Source organism: Falco rusticolus, chromosome 14 (genome assembly GCF_015220075.1).
Source record: "Falco rusticolus isolate bFalRus1 chromosome 14, bFalRus1.pri, whole genome shotgun sequence".
NCBI lineage: Eukaryota > Metazoa > Chordata > Aves > Falconiformes > Falconidae > Falco > Falco rusticolus.
In genome coordinates this window covers 3,193,801-3,203,369 of record NC_051200.1, presented here as the reverse complement: position 1 = coordinate 3,203,369, position 9,569 = coordinate 3,193,801, and the positions used below count along the sequence as shown (strand labels likewise).

The following is a 9,569-nucleotide window of genomic DNA, read 5'->3' as shown; positions in this document are numbered from 1 at the left end:
CCGTATCAGCGGACGGGTGGAGAGGAGGCGATTAATTTTGAAAAAGGAATTAGAAGTGCTAAATGCTAGCAGCTTAGTCTACAGATAACTGAGGGGTGACAATACCCCGTGCCGTAAACATTTAAGAAGGGCGAGAAATTACTAATGCTGATAGAAGGAAGGAGTACTGGAAGCAATGGGATCAGATGAAGTACAGGAAAGCTACAGATAAATACCTGGCGAATAATTGTCATCATGGCCATGTGAGAGAGAGTGGTATTTGATGGAAAATTTTATAATTAGCAATTTTAATATGCCATTATCATGAACTGAGAAAAAAACCAGCTTTAGAATTTCCATTTTCTGTGCTAATGCATATGGGGTTATTTTTTCCTACACTTTGAAGGCCAAAAAGGTACTTAATATATTTGATACTAGTATTTTCCCTGCACATTTTGCCTTTACCTGCTCTTCCTTCTTCAATAACTCCCTGGTGCTGCTGCGTTTATTTCCTCCCCCTACTATTTCAGTATTTTCTCCAGTTCCCATCTTCTTTCCTTCCCTCTCTCTTTTCTCTCTCCTTTGATCCCAGTTTATTTACACAGTACCAGATTATTGATACCTGTATGCATCAGTGCACAAACGGCGAGGGAGATGCAGAGAGGGGAAGAGGCCATAGACCTACAGTGGCCAGGAAGAGGACTGCCCCTTCTCTCAAAGTGACCTAGCCAGGAGAACAAAGCTCGTGCTGTAGACACAGAAAGCTAACAGACGCGTTTTATAAACTTACACTGTTTAAAAAAGTAGTGTGGGACAAAAAAAAGAAAGAAAAACAAAATCTGTTTCTCAGCAGATGTAGCTGTAGAAGAATCTCCTTGGAGACAGACAGAAATCAATGCATGCTTCAGAGCTGGCACTCAGAGAAGATGACAGTAGCAGCTCAGCAGAAGAAGTAGAAGTTCTGGAAATGGGAATAACTCGCCACAGAGGAGAGCTGTGAATAGAATCCTAAAATACATCTAATCTGGACTTTTTCCACACCGTCGTCCAAAGCACCATAAAATACTATGCTGCCAATACTAAAATACTAAATTATTAAATGCTAAATTATTGTGGCATACTAATATTGTGTTAATCAGAGGGGTGCACGTGGGTATAATTTGTTGTACAGCCACCAGTCCTTGCAGGAGCTGTGTAGTCACCAACTAGGTCTTGCGAAGAAGGTCAGTGTGCTGAAAGATAGCACGTTATGTCCTAACATCTCTCAGTATCCCTGATGGCAAAACAAAGATTAAAAAATGAAGACACCCCTGGCATATGGGGTGTTGGCATGAAGGCTAATTTGCTCATGTTTTCTCAACACTTTGAAAGCATCATCTGCCTAATAAAAGATATTGGATTGGGTACTTAATTTTTTCCTGTAAGAACCATACATTAGGGTGTAGTGTAGAAGCACAGAAATTTTAGTGTGGAGGTATTACATACCTCATAAAATCAAAGCATTTCAGAGGCAATAAACTGGTATTAATTTACTCTATTTACTTCAAAATAGATGAATAGGGGAAAATGTAGTCAGAATGGACAAAAAAAATTACATTTGCAGATGGATGTGAACTGTGAAATATAGGGCAGAATGAAAGTATGAACTGCAATAAACCAAGAGGTTTTATAAAAAGCTATAAAAATTGATTCAAATTATTCCCATAGGCGTATTAATTCAGGCCTTTTGAAGCATCAGTTTTTATCGCAGAATCCTCAAAGCCAAGGTTGATATTGTTCCTTATAAGCCCATTCTTATCCTGAATATGTTTGATTATGATTGCATTTAATCCTAATCAAGAAATAGTAACAAGCCATATACTTATTTATAGTCTGGTAAGAAGTAGAGTTGGCAACTTATGTGCTTACATGAAACCAGCTTCACTGCGTGTCCAAGTGGAGGGAGCATTGCTAACAGGTAGTAGGTATGTTGCTCATAGGTTTGTGAAAGCACCCTGCTGAAGTCCCAGAAGAACTGTTAAGAAATCCCATTTATCACATGGATAGAAGATGGATCGAAGCTAAAAAAAAAAAAATCTAAAGATAGGGTTGGAGTACACTCAGCCCTTCAAGGGGAATGTTAAAATGAGGTATGAATTCAGTTACAAATCCCAGGAAATTCTTGGAAGGGAAGGGTCTGAATAAAAAGTTGGGGGCAGCCTGGATATGTGTGTCCTAACTCACAATGATGAAAGGAAAATCAAAATGAGTTTCATTTCTGGATCTTAGCCACAAAACTATGATATGGTCTGTCAGCTGGGGCAGAATAATCTCAGGGCTGACCTAAAGCACAGCTAGGTATAGGCATGTCTTTAATATACTGCTTCATGCCTGCCTCTAAATATAGTAACTGTGTTGTTAACATATGAACTTCCATATGTTGTTTCTCCTGTCATTCGTACCTTCTATCTTGCACGAGGAATGGCTTCAAGGTATTTGGTAGACACTAAGACAGTTCCCTGGTGTGGGCATGGTATGATGGTACTCGAGGTCTTCCTGCTGTATTTTGCACTGCCTGGTGTGGCTTCCAGTTTTTACAAGCAGCTAAAAAGACCGGGCATATCTCTACTAAGCTTCACCAGACAGTTTTGGAGCTAGTAATAGGTGGTGATATGGAAGAGGTATCTTTCTGTGGTTAAATTAGGTGGAAGCTCATTAGCATTCAGCAAGGCAGTGGAGATAGGGCCTGCATGCTGAGGGGTCCCAGCAAGTTTTTAACAATTGACAGCTAGTGAAACAGCGGAGGGTGTAAATCTTACTTACAAATAGGTTGGTTTAGTATGTGTATATAAGGAATTATTGCACTAAAAATGAGTAAACTTTGTCTGCACTATGCACTTTTTGTACTGTACTAAGAAATGATGTTCAGAGGTAAAAGGCAATACTGAAGAAAATGTTTAGATGCTTTTTTGTTGTTATTTTTGCCTGTAGCACAAATGGATTTGTCTTCCTATCTTTTCTGAACTGTCCCCGTCTCTGTGTTACCTTGCTTACCTTACGATAATATATTTTCTTCTCCTCAGGGGACTAGAAGTATTGACGTAAAATACAAAGCAGAAAGTTAAAAGTCTGACATATTGATGTTTATTACTGGCCATGCAGCATCAGCTAATTAACAGCTTGAACTGTAGAAGTTTCAGCACTTGGTTAAAAACAAGCATCCAGAGAACACAAACCCATTTCTGCAGCTGCTGCAAAGGCTGAGGCAGCTGCTGTCCTGGCCAGGCTCCGGGCAGCAGATGAGCCAGGAGCCACTGCCAGCTGCCCGTCCTGCGACCGTGGGCCTGGCAGAGCATCGCCTCCATGTGTCCCCACCCTGGCCGCCATCTTACAAAGAACGTGACCGCCACAAAGAGAAGGAAAAGGACGTGAAATTTGGAACGTCCGTTAGTCAGCTCACCCTGGAAGGAAAAGCACCACAGAACAAGTGACAGGAGCAAATAAAAGCTGGAAATTCTTTGTTCCTAGAGAGAAGAAAGATATCCTCTAAAAATCCTATCTGGAGTTCTCAAACTGGTATACACAAGAGTCACAGCTCACTATAAAGTGCAAGAAGAGACAAAGAAATGATCGGGTACATTTCCCCTCCAGGAACCCCAGCAGAGAGAGGGGGGTCTCACGACTAGCTTTCTGTGCGTAACAGAGCCAGTACAGTCCCAGCTTCCCACAAGAAACATGCCCACGGGGAAATAAGCAGACGCGCTCTTGAAGCCGTGTTTACGTTCTGCCGAGTTTCCTGTGCATACATTAAACCCTGCACCTCCTGCAGTATAAGTCACGCCCAGAAAACCCAGCCTGCATAGCTACAGCAACCAGGTAGCGTTAGAACTGAGCCAGGTGGTTTGGGAAAGTCTAAAAGCCAAGCGGGACCTTACAAGCAGAAGCAGCCCTTGCTCCTTGCTACAGTAGAAGAGTCAAGTGCCAGAGGTCCTCGTACGCGTACATCTACAGAGAGGCTGTGGGGGCCTCAGAGTAAAATACCACATCTCGGCCTTTGCTCATCCCATATAAGCAGCCACAGAGCTCAAGTCTCTGCACCTTTCTTAGCACAAGCGACAATTCCCACGCGTGCCCCACGAGCATCTCGGGAGGCATTTTAGTGATTAGCCATTAAACCGACAGATCTTTAATAAATTAATGCACAGCAAAGTTAAGTTACTTAAACACAGTCAGAGTCAAGCAGCAGAGGGGACATAAACAAATTAGTGACAAAAGGCCAGCCTCTTACTGGGACTGTCAGTTGGCATTGCTTGCATATGAGTGGTAACCGATAACGGAGTAAGAGGCATCCTTTATTTCAGTCTGCTTTTAAATTGAGAAAGGAGTCATACGAGGATTTGAAAATGAGCAAGGATTTTTGACCTTTTCTTTTTTCTTTTCAGTAAATATGTACAGATCAGTGCCAGGGTGTTACACTTTGATACCAGAGAAGAGAAGAGAGCAGATAATCTTCAAGGAATTGTGATTTTGGAAACCATCAGTTACAGTAAACGTTAGGGTAGCAACCCCAGGGTCTGCAATCTGTGCTTTCTCTTCTTTGCTTGCCCTCCTTAAGTGCGAGAGACCTGATACTTAAGACACCAATACAGATAAACGTGAAAAAAAAGTATGCCTGGGCAGTTCAGGAAGCAACATAAAAGAAAACCACCCACCCACAATTAATGATTTCCTGTAATATGACTGAAATACGTAGGAGGAGTTCTTGGAACCACTTTAAAAGCATCAAATGTTGACAGCTAAGAATGTCTACTTAGAAGACAATTATTTCCATAATCAGTAGAAGATTGGGGTATTTTTTTAAGCACAAAAGAGATAGGGCCAGGCAACAGCAGCTGTATTTGGAGTTGGGAAGATTAACCACATTTACGTCCAAGAGCCTAACCTAACTCAAACGGTGTTTATCCCTTTGTAACACCTCTAGTTTCAGTGGCATGAATCATAATATATCCTAATGTGTATTAAAAAACCACCAGAACATTGTTGTGAACAGCATCCTGAGCTGTCTTTCAGTGAAGTGTGTCTTCCTTTGGATAACATTTGAGTTTTCTAGACTAAGTAACTTCTGGCAGTTTTCCAGAAATTCTGAGATACATACATGCAAGAACAGGGAAAGGATATAACTTCTTTGCTAGAAGCTAACTCTGCAATTTGAAATTCCTGAAGTCGGTTTGCTGCTCGCTTTGTACATTTCAGACATATAAACGGAGTTACACGCAAAACAAGGCACAGGAAAATACCTTACGGAAGAAATGCAGACCCTCCACTGACCAAAAGCAAAAAAAGTAACAAGAGTGACTAAACCCCACGAGACTCACAGGATATGCAGAAGTAACCAGATTTCACAACTTACTGTCCAATACTTAATGAAATACTTGAAGACTGTTGCAGCAATATACAAGCAATACAACAAAGAATAGGCTAAGAACAGTAGAAAGAATTTGTAGTTAGAAAATCCAATGCAGTTATTCGCCCTAGAGAACAAAAGCAAAGTTGAAATCAGGATGTGTAAAGTACACGGTTGCAACACAAGGGGTACTAAAATTTGGGGTGGGATGGGGTGTGTGGTTTATTCAGCCCCTTGATTACACAACACAGTTTCATCAATAAATAGCTCCCCTTAGTGGCCCGAATGCAATATGACTACAGCCTCTTTGCTTTTCACTTGAAGACTCCTTGTAAAAGTAAAAGGACAGTTCATAGTTTTGGAATCTGTTTTGAAGTTGGTACCACTGGTAAATTTTTAAAGGATTTAATATTTTTGGAAAATACCAGAAGTAAAGGTCTGGAATTTCTTTTAAAAAAGTCAAAATTATAATTTATTTTACCCTGCCTAGGTTAACCAGTTAATTTTCACTAGGTGGCATGCTTTCTAGGAACTGATACACTTCCAAGTGTGGGAACTGGAAACGCTTCAGGGCCCCAAAGAGCAGAAATGTGACTGCTGGTGCTGCCCTATGGGAGCACGCGCCGGTGCCTGCAGCAGGAGCAGAGGTACTTGGGTACCTTCCTGTGTAAAAAGACACGGGAAGGGCCAGCCCCTTCGCATCACTTCATGGTGACTCTACTCACTTCAGTGAAGAACTGTCCAGTAACTTACATGGCACAGACGGAACAATGGTGACAGTGATCTGCTGCGACGGAGAGACGGGACACAGCCTGATGCAAGCAAATGTCAATTATTGTATAGATACACAGGTATATATACTTTCAGAAGTCGCGCGTTTAAACAGATTGGTTCTTTTGAGCTAAGCATTGCATACTAAGCAATCCCTGATTGGTGGTTAACTACCATCAATCAACAGCAAGGTGTTATCTTTCCTTGGCGCCATCCGTCCCCCACTCCCCTATGCTCTGTCAGCATGACTCATCATGTTAATTGGTGTCTAGACAAGCTCGAGCACATTCCCCTCAGCTAAATGATTGCCACACGTGGTCCTAGTTTCCAGCCCGCTCCTGCAGCGATCGGGTTTTATTAGCAGGCATCTATCACAGAATCGAATACCTGAAATGAAAGACACATTAATACCAAAAATTGAAAGGTGTTCTTTTTTCACACGTTAGTTAAGATTCCACTCACTTCCCAACTATTCACGCTCTTTCCTCTATCACTTCAAAAGAGGAGTGCATTTGCAGCTGATTTTTGCTGCCAGGTCACAATCAGATAAGCAAGGCTCATAATTCTTCTGGAGACTCGCAGGTGTGGGGAACAATCCTCACTGCAAAGCACACAACCAGCTTAAAAGCGATAAACCACAAGTGTACACTTCCCTCTGGCCTCCACATTTACTCAGACTTTACAAGCATTCCATGTTGGTAATTGCCTGGACAGCAGGTCTCTCCTTCAGAATGCTCTGGCTTGTCTGACAGACATGAACAGGGCAGAGCCTCCAGTATTAACACCGATTTCTTTCAAGCTTTGAAAGAGGCACCGTACGCATTTAATCACCAAACAAGGTCCAGAAATCTTTTCACAGAATTATGCCCTGCATCTCTAAGCTAGATCCATTCTAAGTAGAAACAACTACGGATTTTGTCATTCTATTACTATTAGACAATAGTCATTTGCATATAATATAATATACATAATTTTATATTATGTGCAATTTATTTGCAATTAAGATAAAATATAAAATAAAAAAGCAGACAACATAAGTAGGCTTTTGAACTGCAGATATTGCTTCTCAAAGGCAGCACCTGGCACTCCACTGGAGATGAGCAGAAGTGTTCAAGGTTTTTTGTTTTCCCAAGCATAAAACCCGAGAGAAAAGGCATTGGCATTACTTGTACAAGAGTTACTCCGTGCACGCAGTGGCGTTAGGAACGCCCTGTTGATCGGCAGTATCGTCTGGATTGCCAGCATATGCTACTTTAGCGTGCTTGGTTAGCTTTAGAGGAACAAAGCTCTCTGCTTAGCTGACCTCCATTCCCTGTTCTTGTGTACACCGGCAACTTCCTGGCGATTTCGGCGAGAATTTGCCTCTGTACCTCTGGCCTTTCTTCATTTTTGTGAAGGGTCCCAGAGACGCGGCTGCACTCCTGCATCCTTGAGCCCCAGGTGGGGACACAGTCAGATGGATGAATATGAGATTGAACGGGGAGGTGGGGTTGCCTCCCTGGGTGGAAGGCTCCTGCATTTCTGCACTTTCACTCTTTTAAGCCCCATCTAATTATGCAACTTAACTACTTTGAGAACAACAGTTTTGCTGAATATGCAACAATCTCGTCATCGATTTTGATGTGGGGAGACAGAAGGAAAAAGCTGTTTTAAAGTTCAAGCGTTTCTACAGGGCTTGACTGATGGAAAGACAGAGCCCTCTCCGGTCTATCTGAAGTCAAATGCCATTTTCTCATGTGTCTTGGATGGGCCCGCGTCTACTGGAGCAGAAAGGTATAAATCTTGGCTCTTTTCCTACCCATTTTTCTTCAGGACTGTAGCTGATTGTTAACTACAAGGTGATTTAAAGAACGTAGTCAAAATTTCTTAGTAACTGAGTATCCTTTATTGACAGCACTGGATGCACGGGGGATCTTTCCGCCTAACATGCATGTCTAAAGTAACTAATTATCTTATATTTATACAATGAATATTCAATTAATGCCTATACATATTCATTACCTAACCCCGCCTACTCTCCCTTCGTATGTTAATCAGCTTATCAGTCCTTTGCCCTTGTGCAAATTCCTCCAAGAATTGTGGGCAGGGGTCTTTGGGACGTGGGCGGTGGTCTCTGGGAGGAAGGCCCGTAGGTCTTCCTCATGGTGTACTTTTCACCTTTTGCCTTGTATGTGATGGTCTTGCAAGTTTGCAGTGTTCTTACCGGTCTGAGCTAATTTATGTCCTTGTCGACCATCTGTTTCTTCTGCTTGTTTCTTTTAGTCGCTCCCTCTAGATAACTTATAAACAGGCCCCTTGTTAGAGAAAGTTAAAGAAAGAGAAACAGACTCCTTCTTTCATCAGTTATTTCATTAATTATTTCTTTCAGACTATGGTTACATGACCTAATTACTGTACCTACAATCTTTGAGTAAATGTAAGTTTTTAGCCTTGGTACAGGGCTGTATGGAGGATTTCATAGCAGCTTTTGTTGTGCAACTACTAGTTACATTAGAATATATTTCTTATATTCATTATAACTACAAGGTTTATTCTATCCTAAAGTGAATTCATACAATATCAAAGGAAGGCAGCTTCATTAACGTGCATTAGCCAATGACTTTCCTATTACCACTGCTGTCTTCAGTCAAAGAATCATTTATGAAAAACAAGGGCAGAGGGAACAACATGCGTTGGCAGCTTTAAGATTATAGGCCCAAAGTTTTATACCCTCTGTCTTACATTTTTACATTAAACTATCACGAAATATTACCATGATTTTCATTATTATTTGTGGCACTAAATACTGCGGCACACAGTGCCAGATGGCTGATATTCAGAATGAAAATAATGCAAGGCCAGTCTTAGGAAGACTCAGTAAGAATATAACAGCATGCATTCTACAACCAATACAACACTGGGCAAAACCACAAAATTCCAGGAGAGACCGAGATCAAATAACCAAAATACATAACACATTGCTGGTATTTAAGGTGACTTGTGGCTGTCATGTGAGAGGTTAAACAGCCTTTTTTCAGTGGCGCGCATTTTGGTTAGGATTTTAGAGGCATTCTAGTTAGGATTTTAGATAGTTTTATAGCCCTGTGTTACCTGTAATTGAACTAGCTGATATGATACATTTTAAATAATATGTAAAGCAGGTAACAATATGTTCATACAACATTTAACCTGTTTGCCTTAACAAAATATACAACAAGTCTTGTTTAGGGTTAAGGTGGACAAAACCATGCTTTTTAAAGAAGAAAATCAGAATGCCAATTTTGTAACATAATCAAACATTTAAAAAATAGAGCTCAGATGCTATTTAATTGATACAAAGTGTAATTCATACTGCACTTCAAATGTATGTGTAGCTGCTCTGTTCTTAAATGTAAGGTTTGAGTATTAATAGTTCATATTTTTCTAGAAATAAGTACAACAGTCCCCATCTCCAAAT

General features: G+C 41.0%; 1 long non-coding RNA gene across 1 annotated transcript; it reads right to left on the bottom strand.

Moving 5' to 3' along the window:
• Positions 1-3,079: 3,079 nt before the first annotated feature.
• LOC119157565 lies at positions 3,080-5,528 on the bottom strand. Its single transcript, XR_005107569.1, has 2 exons — positions 5,369-5,528; positions 3,080-3,419 (listed from the first exon to the last, which is right to left on the bottom strand). It is a non-coding gene; the product is annotated as an uncharacterized LOC119157565 (long non-coding RNA).
• Positions 5,529-9,569: the final 4,041 nt, after the last annotated feature.